Source organism: Arachis ipaensis, chromosome B9, assembly GCF_059453495.1.
Source record: "Arachis ipaensis isolate K30076 ecotype BB chromosome B9, ASM5945349v1, whole genome shotgun sequence".
In the NCBI taxonomy this organism is placed as follows: domain Eukaryota; kingdom Viridiplantae; phylum Streptophyta; class Magnoliopsida; order Fabales; family Fabaceae; genus Arachis; species Arachis ipaensis.
Genome location: NC_142444.1, coordinates 67,369,054 through 67,384,418, shown reverse-complemented (window position 1 = coordinate 67,384,418; position 15,365 = coordinate 67,369,054). Strand labels below are relative to the sequence as shown.

General features: G+C 35.7%; 1 non-coding gene across 1 annotated transcript; it reads left to right on the top strand.

The window, feature by feature from the left end:
• The first annotated feature begins 528 nt into the window (after positions 1-528).
• On the top strand, positions 529-632 carry LOC148544950 (small nucleolar RNA R71). Its single transcript, XR_015901937.1, has one exon. It is a non-coding gene; the product is annotated as a small nucleolar RNA R71 (small nucleolar RNA).
• The last annotated feature ends 14,733 nt before the right edge of the window (positions 633-15,365 follow it).

Here is a 15,365-nt window from a genome sequence, read left to right as displayed (position 1 = left end):
GGCCTCTGAGGTTGCTCTCTCCACCCAAAATTTGGGTGATTTCTCCACCCCTGATTGTAGGTCTTAGAATAGGGATCATTATTGGGATTTCTAGGAGCACTCCCCATGTAATTAACCTGTTCAGAAGAAAATTGAGCATAATCAAAATTTTCATTTTGCATAAAATTACCTGTTATGTCATAAGAGGCTTCTTGGGGTGCATTCTGAGTGTTGACAGCTGAAACTTGCATTTCACTCAACCGTTGTGTAATCAGATTTAATTGTTGAGACAAAAGCTTGTTCTGAGCAAGAAGAGCATCAACAGCTTCCACTTCCAAAATGCCTCTCTTCTGAGAGGTCTCAAAGTGCAAAGGATTCCTGTTGGAGGAATGAAAGTATTGGTTGTTAGCAACCAACCCAATAAGCTCAATAGTCTCCTCTGGTGTCTTCTTCATGTGCAAAGAACCACCTGCAGAATTATCCAAGTGCATCTTGGACATTTCACATAAGCCCTCATAAAAGATATCCAGCTGAGTCCATCTAAAGAACATGTCCAGAGGGCATTGCCTAGTCAGTAGCTTGAATCTCTCCCAAGCTTCATAAAGGGTCTCACCATCTTTCTGTCTGAAAGTCTGAACCTCCACTCTTAACTTAGTCAACTTTTGAGGTGGGAAAAATTTAGTCAGAAATTCAGTGACAACCTTATCCCAAGTATCCAGATTCTCCTTGGGTTGAGAATCTAACCACAGTTTTTCTCTATCCCTCACAGCAAATGGGAATAGCATGAGTTTGTACACCTCAGGGTTCACTCCATTGGTCTTCACAGTGTCACAAATCTGCAGAAAATCATAAATAAACTGATTTGGGTCTTCCTGAGGAAGTCCATGATACTAACAATTTTGTTGCACAAGAGTAACTAGTTGTGTCTTCAGTTTAAAGTTATTTGCAGCTATAGGCGGCACCACAATACTTTTTCCATAAAGATCTTCATTGGGAGCAGTGTATGAGCCAAGCACTCTTCTGGGTTCTTCATTCCCAATTCGATTTACCATGTTAGCATTAACAGCATTATTATGATCCATAGGGGACTCTGCAGCCTTGTAAAGTCTTGCTTATTGCAAATGCCGCCTCAAAGCCCTTTCAGGTTTAGGATCAAAGTCTAAAAGGGGTTTCTTGTCTCTGTTCCTGCTCATAAATAAACAGAAAACAAGAAAAAATGGGAATCTCTATGTTCGAGTGCAGAGAATTCCCAGTGAAGCAACCTGTGTAAAAGAAATAAAATAAAATAACTAAATGATTAAAGCTGGAAAATTTTGAAAATTAAAAGCAAGATGGGAATAGAAATTTTGAAATTTAAAAAAAAAATTAAATAGAAAATAATTTCAGGAATTAAAAAGAAATAATTGAACAAAAATTCGAAGATTAAAATCAAGAATTAAATAAACTAATAAATAGGAAAATAAAATTTATGCAAGGGATAGAACGAAGTAATACTAAATAACACAAAAAAAAAAAGCGCAACAGAAGTAAATGAAAATAAGGTGAATAAGGTAAGCTAATGACGTTCACGAGTTAATGAAAGAAAAGAAAAAAAAAAGATAAAAAAGGAAGTAAAATAAAACAAATGAAGACAGAGGGTGGGTGTGGACGAAACTAAAGAAGAAAACAAAATTAAAAAAATGGAAAATAAAAGATAATAATACTAACAAAATTAAAAAAAAAAGATATAATCTAAGCAATCAAATAAAGAGTGGTTGTTAATCACAGTCAATCCCCGGCAACAGCTCCAAAAACTTGGTGCGAAATTTATAACCCACAAACTAACCGGCAAGTGCACCGGGTCGTACCAAGTAATACCTCAGGTGAGTGAGGGTCAATCCCACGAGGATTGATGGACTAAGCAACAATGGTTAAGTGATTTACTTAGTTAGACTAACAGAAAATGGTGTTTGAGAATTCAGAAGCATGAAACAGTAAATTCAGTAAATCAGAAAGCAAGCAGTAAACGGGTTGTAAAATATATGGAGAAAATAGTTAAGGCTTCAGAGATATCTATTTTCCGAATTGACTTTTCTTACTAACTATTTTAGTCATGCAAGATTTAATTCAGTATATGTGACTAAACCCTAATTCCTTAGACCTTTATAGTCTCCTCTAAAATTCATCAACCACAAATTCCTTGGTCACTTAATTCCAATTAGAGGGTGAAGTTCAATTCTAGTTTATATGCCACAGAAATCCTAATTACCCAAATATAAGAGGATTATATGTCACGTATCCCGTTAAATCCAGATAATTAGAAATTTAGGAGAATATGTTTTCAAGCTGTTGTTCAAGTAAAGAGCTTTTCCAAGTTATACAAGAACTCAATTAGAACAAGGGTCATACTTCCGTTCCACCCAAATTCATAAAATAAAGAACGAAAACAATTCTTAAATATAAATCAGTACATAAATTTAAATAGAAAAATAATAGTATCAATCCATACAATAGACAAAGCTCCTAACCTTAACAGTAGAGGTTTAGTTGCTCATGGTTTAGAGAGAAAATAAGGATTCAGGTAAATTGTAAATTGCGGAATAGGTAGGAGAGAAGAGAAATCCCAAAGGGCTGATTCTTTTCCCTTTTATATCTAATCCTAATTAATGTAAAATATATTTTCTAAAACTAAAATAATATCTTTTCCTAATTATAAATAAAATAAAAGTTGAATCAAAATTAATTTGATTGATTCGGGCAGGGCTTGAGGAGCGTGGGGACCATTGGATTCATTAAGCTCCACGCTGAACTTGGCTTTTTTCCAAGTTCAACATGAAGAAGGCAGCGAGTGCTTCCCTGGGAGTTCTCAAATCCACGCTGAACTTGGCAGGAACCAAGTTCAACGTGGAAGATGCAAAGGTTGCTGGAGAAGAAATCTGCACTATTATATATCGTTGAAAAGCCCTGGAAGTTAGATTTCGAATGCCGCTAGAATCACGTCGATTGAACCTGTGTAGCTCAAGTTATTCTGGTTTGAGTGCAGGGAGGTCAGGATTGATAGCATCATTTGCTTTCTCCCTTTTCTGATACAAAACTCCATCAAATCCCTCCGAATGCTACCTGAAATAAATAGAATTGTGCACAACTCAAAGTAGCATCCATAGTGGCTAAAAGATATTTAAATTTTGATTAAACTCAACAATTCAAGTGCAAATTCACAAGGAAAAGATAGATAAGATGCTCACGCATCACTTGCCAGGAAGGTAAAAAGGTTAAAAATAAGGTTTTCATTGAAAAATAGGGCAGTGTGTGTATGCATAAAGTTGTGCGTATGTACGCCCAGAAGAGTTTTCCAAGCTTGTGTGTATACATGATGTTGTGCGTACGCACAACTTACAAATTCACAGAATGTGTGTGCTCACTAGAGTATGCGAACGCTCTCAACAGTAGGCATATCCCTGTGTGTGCGTGCACACTTGAATGTGCGTATGCACATTTTCTGAAAATCATAGGGTGTGCGTGCACACAAAGGTGTAGGTACGCACAAGTAAGAATGTGGCCCTTGTTCAAAGCACGCACATAGTAGTGTGCATGCGCACACAAACCAGAACCTACAATTTCTCCAACATCACAGAAATCATATTTTTCACACCAACTTCCGACGATCATATCTTTTTCTACAAATTTTCGATTTCTATAAAATCTATACCGTTTTAAAGCTCTTTGAATTGTCTTTAATTTAATATAAAATTCAATCAATTTCAAAAACTGTAGCTCAAGATATGATCCGCCAAAGTTGGCCTAAAACCCGTCTTTACCAAAAACCTTAAAGACTCAATTTCACCAAATCTCACAATTCAAAACCAATTATTGACAACCCCACAATACCAAAATCACTTAAAAATCCATACCAAATATTTCTCAACTATATCAATCATTCAATCATCTAAACCATTTAATACTCACTTCATTTAACTCTAAATTCAACCTAAGTTCACATCAAATTTCCTCAACCACCATTCAAATTTCAACACCAACCACAAGATTCAAAACCCAAAAAGGCACCAAACTTCAAATCTTCCAAATTCACAAGTCTTATTCATTTCAACCACACCAAAAATCAATCTTACTCATTCCTACACATTACCAATGGCACTTCTATCATTATTCAACCACGCCATACTTAAAGCATTTAGTTTCAAATCCTCTATCTCTCCCACAATTCCTACTCACAAACCTCCATTCTCATCAACCATCCATCCAACATCAATAAATCAATTACCCATCATTCCAAACCATCACAAACATTGTACATTTACTTATTACCATAAATTCCCATAATCCTCATGATTCCTCATTATAACCAATCACCATCAATACTCACTGACACCAATAATTCCCAACAATCATCATCAACCACAATAATCAATAACAACCAATAATTAACATCAATTCAATCCTATCCTAAGGTCTACTAGTCTAAGTGTCCAAAAATATTATATATTATATAAATAAAACCAAAATCATACATTGACCGATTCCCAAAATGCACCAAACACCAAAACGAAGCCACCAAGCTCGATCCAAAGCCTCAAACCAACTCCAACAAACACCAAAACTCAATCTAACATCACATAACATACAAACATCAAACCTAGGGTTCACAAAAATAACTAAACACAAGAGTTTAGTAAGAATTAACCTTACCCAAAAAGATTAGGGAAAAAATCCAACAATATTCCAATGCTAGATCACCCCTAAACAAACAAAACCATGAAAATCTCAATCTAACAAAGCCACAACTCGAATTTGTCAAAGAATAGAAAATTGGAGCTTGGGATTTGAGTTACTTATCACATTGTTTAGATATAAATGAAGAGCTCGACGAGAGCTTCACGTGACCGCAAGCGGCTCGTCAATCAGAGCACCGTAGCTCAAGTTATGGCTCCCGGAAGATGATAATGAATAGTAACATCAACCTCTTCTCTCTTCTCTATTCAGCGCCTCCCCTCTCTCAATTAGGGTAATAATGAGCTGAAAGCTCATTAAAGATGTATATATATATTGGGCTTGGGCCCAACTTAGGCCCGGTCCAACTCGTTTGCGTTTTAGGTCCGTTTGGCCCACTTTGTGCCAAAATCTTTAAGATTAGCACACGATTTTCGATTGTAAATTATTTTTATCCTTTCAAAACAATAAATTTAATTTTTCAAAATCTTATTTTTTTTTCTCAAAATATGGTACCGGACAGATTAGAACCAGTACTGCCAGTTTAAGTGTCAGTAGACATTTTTACAAAAATTTTTCGCAAAAGATACATTTTACCACTTAGAAAAATTTATTGAAATCAAATTTCACCTTTTTATTTTCAAAATATCATTTCTAGTTTTTTGAACCAATTCTGGGCAGTTAAAAATTATTTTTTTATTAAAACGATTATACGTGAAAATTCCGGTTCTTACATCCTCTCCTCCTAATTAGGAATTTTGTCCCCAAAATTCGGATCGCGTGATATATCCTCCTCGAAGTGTTCTACTACCAGCGTTGTCATTCCAAACGAGTCATCAAAGCCTCTCGTCCACTATAGAACTACCGTGTCGATGTTCCCTCTCGCCTTCTGCTGTGTTACTCTGATTATCGTTATTAAGAATCTGAATTTTTTTTCCTTAAACCAAATACCGATTTTGTAACATTTTTCAAAACCTTCAAAACAAGTTCAATCTAAACCAGTTCAATATCAGGGCTTTCTCAAAAGACTCAAAAATCATTTACTCATAAATCAATCACTTTAAATCATGATTTTCTTAAATTTATTAAAATCCTTAAATCATTTATTTATTTATTTATTTATTCAATTTGAATTCCTTTTGATAAATTAAATTAAAACCAAACTCACAAACCAACAAAGTCATTTTTTTAAACCGTATCATTTAAACCAAGAGTTCCGACATAGCTTCAAAACTAAATTATTTAAACCAAAAGTTCCAAACCAACTTTCAAAATCATTCTAAGCTTTAAAACTTTTTCAACAAGGTTCAAGGTCATACCAGTTAGAAATTAAAAATCTTACTAAAAAACTGCAAAAGTGTTCCTCCTCATTTAGTAGCTGCATCAGTCGGCACTTCCCTTGCCACCAGTGGAGAACCTTACCCATCAACTGATATGTCGCAAACTCCATAGACTGATTTTCCATCCCTGAGGCTCACGAGGATGAACCACTCTGATACCACTAAATGTAATATCCCATTACCTTAAGCCTTACCTCTAGCCGTAAAGCAAAGGATAGCAAAGTGTCACGACAGTTCTGAAGCTTATAATATATATTCAAGAAGTTATATAACTATAAGCCCGATAAAGAAATAACATCTCAAAGTAGCATAAATTGGAATTACGAAATGCGAAGCATTCACACACAATAACTAAAATGCGTAGGCACAGATAGAACAAGAAATACATATAAGTGTGATATACAAAAGAGGACTAGTCACAGCCTGCGGTGTTTAGACTGGCTAGTTAAACCTGCGTACAATAGAATTTTTGAAGTTTAAAACAGCTTATACAACTTATCTCTCAAATCAAGCCTCTAAGGCCATAAAGTCTAAAACATAAAGGTGAGAGAAAGTACTAGAGCAAAATAATCAAAAATACCAAAAAGATAACAAAAGATCCTCCACTCTGTCACCATCTCGCAACTCACCGAGGTGGGTTACGACCAGCATCTGAAAAAAAAACAACAGCATATGGTGTGAGAACCGGAGGTTCTCAGTATGGTAACAGTGCCCAATATATAAGACGTAAGGTTCTGGGACACCAAAGGCAATCCTAGAACTTCACACCGATACAGATATTTAAGCTTAAAACAAATAATTAACTTAAATCAAACACCGTAAGCAGGGTTATCTAAACTTAGGGAGATTTCTAACTAATACTAATCACACCGCTGTATTCCACAGCCTTCACCAACCTAACCTCCGTGCGATCCCATCGGCACCGCCTACCGAGCCTCCTCAATCCCAGCAGAAAACACATGTAATGCAGACAAGTAAAGCACAAGTAAGGTACATATACAGCAAGTAAACAAATAGAAAATAGACATGTGATTCATTTAGGCATAACTGAAGTTAAGCAAAAGAAATAAGCATATAGAAGATGCATATGATGAATGCCTGTCCTATTGGCTCGTGATATCACTTGTTGGTCCATAAATGCCAACCCGACACATCCTCCCGGATGTAGCCTTCCTGCCACGCCCAGAGATATAGGCTCTGCACACTCATGAAGTAGTGAAATCTACCACGCCAGAGATATAGGCTCTGCTCACTCATGCGGTAAGGAAGGAAACAACAACAACTATCTCATTATAAATCATTCCAAAGATATAGTGTTGGGCACACTCTTACAGCAGAAAAACTGCCACACTGGAAATATAGGCTCCACACACTCATGCAGTAGAAAAACTGCCACGCTAGAGATATAGGCTCCGCATACTCCCATATAATCCAATAATTTCATCATTCCTTTCCAAGTACTCAACTCATCTTAACCATCACTGGTTTCAAATTTCTCAAATTCATCATAAGCATTTCGATTTCTCAATAATCTCTTCAACCATATACTTCACAACTCAGCTTTCACTAATTCAAGCTAGGATTTACGCAGACCTTCTAAACCTATGTCACCGGCTCTAAACTCATAACTAAAATACCCTTTTTATTCCTATATTTTTTTCACCCTTGATTCAAGACCCTAAAACTGGAAAAAATATTTTAAACAAGTGTTACAAAAGTTTGCAAGCTTGCCGGAAAGGTAAAACGGTTAAAAATAAAGTTTTCATTGAAAAACAGGGCAATGTGCGTATGCATAGGGTTGTGCGTACGCACGCCCAGAAGAGTTTTTCCGGCTTGTGTGTACGCATGATGTTGTGCGTACACACAACTTGCAAATTTCACAGAATGTGTACGCACACCAGAGTGTGCAAACGCTCTCGACAGTAGGCATACACCTGTGTGTGTGCGCACCTGAATGTGCGTACGCATGTTTTCTAAAAATCACAGGGTGTGCGTGCGCAGAAAGGTGTGCGGACGCACAAGTAAGAATGTGGCCCCTGTTCAGAGCACGCGCACAACCAGAACCTACAATTTCTTCAATATCACGGAAATAATATTTTTAACACCAACTTCTAACGATCATATCTTTTTCTACAAATATGCGATTTCTATAAAATCTATACCGTTTTAAAGCTCTTTGAATTATCTTTAATTTGATATAAAATTCAATCAATTTCAAATACTGTAGTTCAAGATATGATCCGCCAAAGTTGGCCTAAAACCCAGTTTTACCAAAAACCTTAAAGACTCAATTTCACCAAATCTGTCAATTCAAAACCAATTATTCACAACCCAACAATACCAAAATCACTCAAGAATCCATACCAAAGATTTCTCAACCATATCAATCATTCAATCATCTAAACCATTTAATACTCACTTCATCCAACTCTAAATTCAACCTAAGTTCACCTCAAATTTCCTCAATCACCATTCAAATTTTAACACCAACCACAAGATTCAAAACCCAAAAAGGCACCAAACTTCAAATCTTCCAAATTCACAAGTCTCATTCATTTCAACCATACCAAAACTCAATCTTACTCATTCCTACACATTACCAATGGCACTTCTATCATTATTTAACCACACCATACTTAAAGCATTTAGTTTCAAATCCTCTATCTCTTCCACAATTCCTACAAACAAACCTCCATTCTCATCAACCATCCATCCAACATCAATAAATCACATACCCATCATTCCAAACCATCACAAATAGTGTACATTTACTTATTACCATAAATTCCCATAATCCTCATGATTCCTCATTATAACCAATCACCATCAAGACTCACCGACACCAATAATTCCCAACAATTATAATCAACCACAATAATCAATAACAACCAACATTTAACGTCAATTCAATCATATCCTAAGGTCTACTAGTCTAAGTGACCAGAAACATTACATATTACATAAAGAAAACCGAAATCATACCTTGGCCAATTCCCAAAATGCACCAAACACCAAAACGAAGCTACCAAGCTCGATCCAAAGTGTAACGACCCAATTTTCAATATGTCTAGATCATACTGGAAACTGAGTGCTACCAATTTGTCTTCCTAATTATTATCTATTATTTATCGTATGAGCCTGATTCGTTGTTAAAAACGTAGTTAACTTGCAGGGTATTTTTTTTTGAAAACGTTTGGATTAATAGACGGAATCATTCATAATCAATTCACAACTAATAACAGATAAAACAGTTATAAACAACCACACATAAATACATCGCAAGCAGTCAACAACATTCAGTGATCTAGCCTTTATTTAAGTATAGACTTTTAGTTAGGACACCCCTAGATATAGCTAGATAATAACAATATACATATATATATACATACAACATCCTGGGCCCTGACCTATTCAAGAAGTCCCTAAGTTGGCACCCAGGCTAGTCTAGGCTCTATACTCGCCTAGTCCCTCTAGACTACTAAAGCGAGGGAAAGTACGTTCTAAGTCTTCAAAAATCGAGTCAGGTCGAATGTCATCAAAAGGTGGAAGGTCGTCTACTACTCCTCTGCACGATCATACGTCGTCAAAGAGCGTCTCTCTAGTATTTCATCAAGTAGCCACATAACAAGAGTCTCGTACACAGGATTTAGGTCAGAGTTCGCATACAAACGGGGTACAGACGATGGCTGGTCTCACAGCATATATATATAAACAGATAATCGAGTTCACTCTAGACTCAGAAGACTACCTAGAGCGGAATCCTTTTAGCAAACGGTCGTCAGTAAACTACAGAAGGGTACTCATGCTTCTATCTGAAGGGGGAATGGAGAGATAATGGGTAAGAACTGGGGAGTTCTTAGTAGAGTTGGGGTTATTAGTTAAGTTCATTAATTCTGTGTTGTTTAGCAGATAAATAGCAGAATACAGAAAAGTAGTAAATAAAAGATAAAGATAAATATAGAAGATAGAGAAAATAGATAGTAGAACACCAGCAGAAGAATACAAGAAAATAACACAAACACAAATACAGAGAATAGAATACAAACAAAGAAAGCATACATTCATGCAACAATCATAATAGAGAAAATGCACAACCAAGTATGATGCATGTCTAGCCCTAGTGCAGGTAATGAGCTCATTTGTCGGTTACATACCCGCTCCTGACGTTACTCGGAGTCCTTTGACCAGGTAAGGCTTCCCTATTGGCAATGCCCCTCGCAAGAGTCCTTTGACTTGCATGGCGGAGCTAGTTAACTTATATCTGCTCAACACACTCACTGTAAGAGTCCTTTGACTTACAGGAACACACACACACACTCCCTGTAAGAGCCCTTCAACTTACAGGAGTATATGTTAGTTGGGTTTTCTCGATACCTCTGTAAGAGTCCTCTGACTTACAGAATAGTATTATAGCTAAGTATCCCAGGAAAGCACTCTCAGTGGTCGTACCACCATCTATCTGACTGCCTCTCTGCAGCAGATTCTTACATAATCATTCTCATTGTCATCATTCATTATCATTCTCATTATTCATCATCACTTTCACATTCTTATGCAGCACCTCTTTCTTTCTCTGTTCAATCATGCTATACAAACTCTACAGCTTTTACTTTTACAACATCTTATCTCAAACCATTTTTCTGTATCAGATTACTCTTTTCTCTGTATCTCTTTATTCTGCTCTGGTTATTCTTTTCTCTGTATCTCTTTACTTTTCTCTGGTTACTCTGTTCTATGTGTTTCTTTACTCTGCTCTGATTTTTCTTCTTAACGTATATATTTAAAGCTTATGTAAATTTCAGTATGAATAGTTAGCCTGTCCCAAGTATAGGTTCATTAAGTCTATACTAAAACAGTTTAACTTTCATATTATACCTTAACTTGGGCACAACTCAAGAACTAACTATGTTGTTCCTAGTTCGTTTACTAATCTCTGTCTGTTTTTCTGTCATTAAAACTTTACAGACTTTTCTTTGGTGTTTATCTTTTCTTTAACTTTTTATCTTTTATTTATCTTTGCCTCACTAACATGTTATTACCACTCCCTAAGTATTTTATGAAGGTAATTATGAGATTCTGCGCTTAAAGTTGTCTTTCTAAAACTTTTACAGAAAACTGCCTTTTTCGTATTATTTTATTATTTTTATTAAAATATTATTTTTAATTTAATATTATTATTTAATATTTTATTATTATTTATTATTTTATCATTAAATTTTCGAAAATTACCCCACTTTAACTTTTAACCTTTAAAATTTACTTTTTACCACCCGTAACTTTTAATATTTCTACTTTAACCACACTAACTTTTGGAAATTACCAAATAACACCCCAAACACCAAAAATTTTACTTCCTAGCCCTTTTCAAGATCTAAGGCCTGTTCTTCTATGTTCTTCATCACACTCAAAGTGTTCTTCATGTTCTTCATAAATTCTTCAGATTCTTTCTATGTTTTCACCCGTTTTTCAATCTTTTTAGCAACCCATTTTTACCAAAATTCATAATAAATTCTCAGCCACTAAAACCCCATCTTTTCCACATGATTTCAACACAAATTGAACCCCCAATTTAAGGGTTAGGGTTTCATTTTCCAGCAGCCACAAGAACACAAGTTCATAGCTTGAATTTCAACAAATTTCATCAATTTTTCACCAAAATGTCAACAAGAATTACTCATATAAACAATCAATTTCAAGTACATCCAAACCATATCATAATCAAACAACTCAAACACAATCAATCATGATTAAATTCGTTAAATCCTACCTGGTTTTGCTACTCCAAATTCGGTTATACTTTCAGGTGGTCCTTAAGTACTTTTTCCTCCGAAATCACATTAAGAACAACTTTAAATCCAAAAACCTTCAACTGACCAAATCTCACTCAGCACATTAGGAAGGGATTTCTCACCTTAGAGTTTCTGGAAATTAACGTTTCTTGGCCCTCAAGTCAAGTTAAGCATGATTCCTAAGGAAGAACATCAAGAAAATACATGTTTAAGCATGTTTCCTTGAAAACCAAATTAAAAAGGGAGGGAGACAGCCATATCACCTTATTTCTAGCCTTGATATGTTATATGGTTATGTAGAGGAAGAAGAGAGGATCATTTTGGTGAAATCGGAGTTTTGATTTGAGTTTTAGTTCAGAAGAAATCAAGCTTTGATGATTTAAGTGTCATGAAAGTTTCTCTCTTTTCTCTATTTTCATTTTCGGCCAAAGGAAGTAAATGACCAGCCTTGGAGTGTCTTGGGGGTGTAGGGTAAGTTGTGATTGGTTGGCTTGGAGGTGGGTTAAGATAATATTAAAATATCTTAGGTGTATAACTAATAAAACTAGATGTATCGGAACACTTGTAAAAACATCTCTAAAAATTATTTTGTGAGCTACTAGTATAAATGACACTAGTAACATATTTAATATGAGAATAGAACATGTATTATGAGGCATTAGCATTGCTAAAGTCATCAGAGAGTGCTGGTGCTAAGCTGTACCAGTAAACTGTGAACCCGGTTAAACCGATTTCCTGTTTTTAACTAAAACATACCAGGTAATATTATAATATCATTCAAGAATCTTCTAATACTAATATAATGATAACATTATAATATTATCTTTCTTCTCTCATGAATCGAGTCTGGTTCATCAAACAGAGACTATTTACGAAAACTAGAGTCAAAACTCCTAACCGATATGGTTCAAAAACTAGGTTCTTCGTGATTGTGTTATCGAGCTTGCCCCAAAGAGGTTCTAGATTAAAGATGAAATAATGACAATGAAGATTGAGATGCTTGATGATACAACAGAGGTGTTCCTTTTACTAATCTTTCGGAGGATTCCGTGCCTTCAACCAACTCCAACAAATACCAAAACTCAATCTAACATCACATAACATACAAACATCAAACCTAGGGTTCAAAAAACACAACTAAACACAGGGTTTTAGTGAGACCTTACCTTATCCAATGAGATTAGGGGAAAAATTCAACAATATTCCAATACTAGATCACCCCTAAATAAATAAAACCATGAAAATTTCAATCTAACAAAGCCACAACTTGAATTTCTCAAAGAATAGAAAACTGGAGATTAGGATTCGAGTTTCTTACCACTTTGTTTAAATAGAAATGAAGAGCTCGATGAGTGCATCACGTGACCGCAAACGACTCATCAATTGGAGCACCGTAGCTCAAGTTATGGCTCCCGAAAGATGGTGATGAATAGTAACATCACCCTCTTCTCCTCTCTTCTCTATTCAGCGCCTCCCCTCTCTCAATTATGGTAATAATGAGCTGAAAGCTCATTAAAAGATGTATGTATATATATATGTTGGGCTTGGGCCCAGTCCAACTCGTTAGCGTTTTAGGTCCGTTTGACCTATTTTGGGCCAAAATCTTTAAGATTAGCTCCTGGTTTTCGATTCTAAATTGTTTTTATTCTTTCAAAACAATAAATTCAATTTTTCAAAATCTTATTATTTTTTTTCTCGAAACACAGTACCGGACAAATTAGAGCCGGTACTGCCGGTTTAAGTTGCGTTACACGTTTTTACAAAAATTTGCCGCAAAAGATACCCTTTACCACTAAGAAAAATTCATTCAAATCAAATTTGACCTTTTTATTTTTAAAATATCATTTCTATATTTTCGAATCAACTTTGGGCACTTAAAAATTATTATTTTGTTAAAACGGTTATACATAAAAATTCCGGTTCTTACAGAATTTCTTTAACTCATTGTACACATCATTTTTAGAGTAAAATTGAGTCCTACTTTGTTCCAAGAATGTAATCCCTCTCTCAACAGCTTGAGCTTGAATCTTGACAATTTGTATTTCTTCTTCAGCTATCATAACTTGTCTTTCAACTAACATATGCTGTTTTTCAGCTATTTCGGCTTGCTTTTCTGCTGTTAATGCTTGCTTTGTTGCAATATCAAGTGATCTTTCATAGTAATTATTCCCATCCTTCAAGATATCAGTCAATCCTTTAATACCTTTGCTCATTCAACCACTCATTGGTGCTTTACACTTAGAACCTCTTTGATTCCCATGTGTACCATTAGATTGGTTTGAATTACTTAAATCAGGGCTTTCCCCAGCAAAGCTAGTTGAATGAGTAGTTGTATGCCAATCATTCCACTCAACATCAAGCTCTTGATAATCATCACCATTCAAATTACTTATTTCCTTCATTCTGTCCATACCTATATTTCTTTCCTTGGCACTCCCAACCATATTTTCAGTTGCTCTGTCTTGACCGTACATAAAATATAGTTTGTCATAATGCTTGATCGAAGTTCTGATGACATGTCATCATGTCATGTTTTTCTATGCTTTTTCATAGAAGAAATTGATGATTAATGCTTAAATATTGCATTCTTTTGTGCTTAAATGGTATATTTCTTTGATCTTTTGATTTTATAAACTTTGTAGGAAATAATAGAAGAAGAAGTAATAAAATCACCAAAAAGAAGAATCATACTCCCATGGTAGCAAGAGAGTTGGAAACAAACTCAAAGAGGCTTCTGAGTTAAGCAAAGAGGATTTGCAACCCTGACCTCTTCACATTCCAATAAGAATAACTTAATCTACAAAACTCCAAATGACATGATTTTAGTGGCATTGGAAAGTAGACATCCAGAGCTTTCCAAGCATATATGGCACTACATGGTGAACACTAAATCTGAGGGAGAAAACTTGCCCCGAATGTGCATAGATGAACATGGTATCAACCTGCAGTAAGGCCAGCTAACCTCTTCATCTTCCAAGAAGGATAACTTGAGCTGTAGAGCTTGGAATGATGCCATCTCAATTGTATTGAAAAGAAGACATTCAGAGCTTTCCAACGATATATAATAGTATGGGGTGAATCTCAAGGATGGGCCTCAGAAGCTGGCGCTAAGTTTGGAATCCAAATAGCACCAATAGCGCTACGTTTTGCCAATGAACGCTACGCTCTTTCTATGAGCGCTACGTTTTCTTAATAAACGCTACGCTTTGAGCGCCAGCGGCCTCCAAACAGCACGACCATGCCTTCTTCAAAGGACCATAACTTGAGCTCCAGATGTCCAATTGATGCACTTTTAGTTGCATTGGAAAGAGGACATTCAGAGCTTTCCAACGATATATAGCAATCAATATTTGGTATGAAATTGAAGCACAAGTGAAAGGCATCTTTAAGGCCCAAAAATCAACCAAACATGCACTGGGCAAAGATCGAAGGGAGAGCGCTCAATCAAAAGCAAAGCGCTGCACAAGGGGAGCTTGAGGAGTGAGCGCTACGTTCAATTTTTTTCACTTTTTCGGGCTTCCAAGCCAAGGAAGCAAGGCAAGGTTCAACA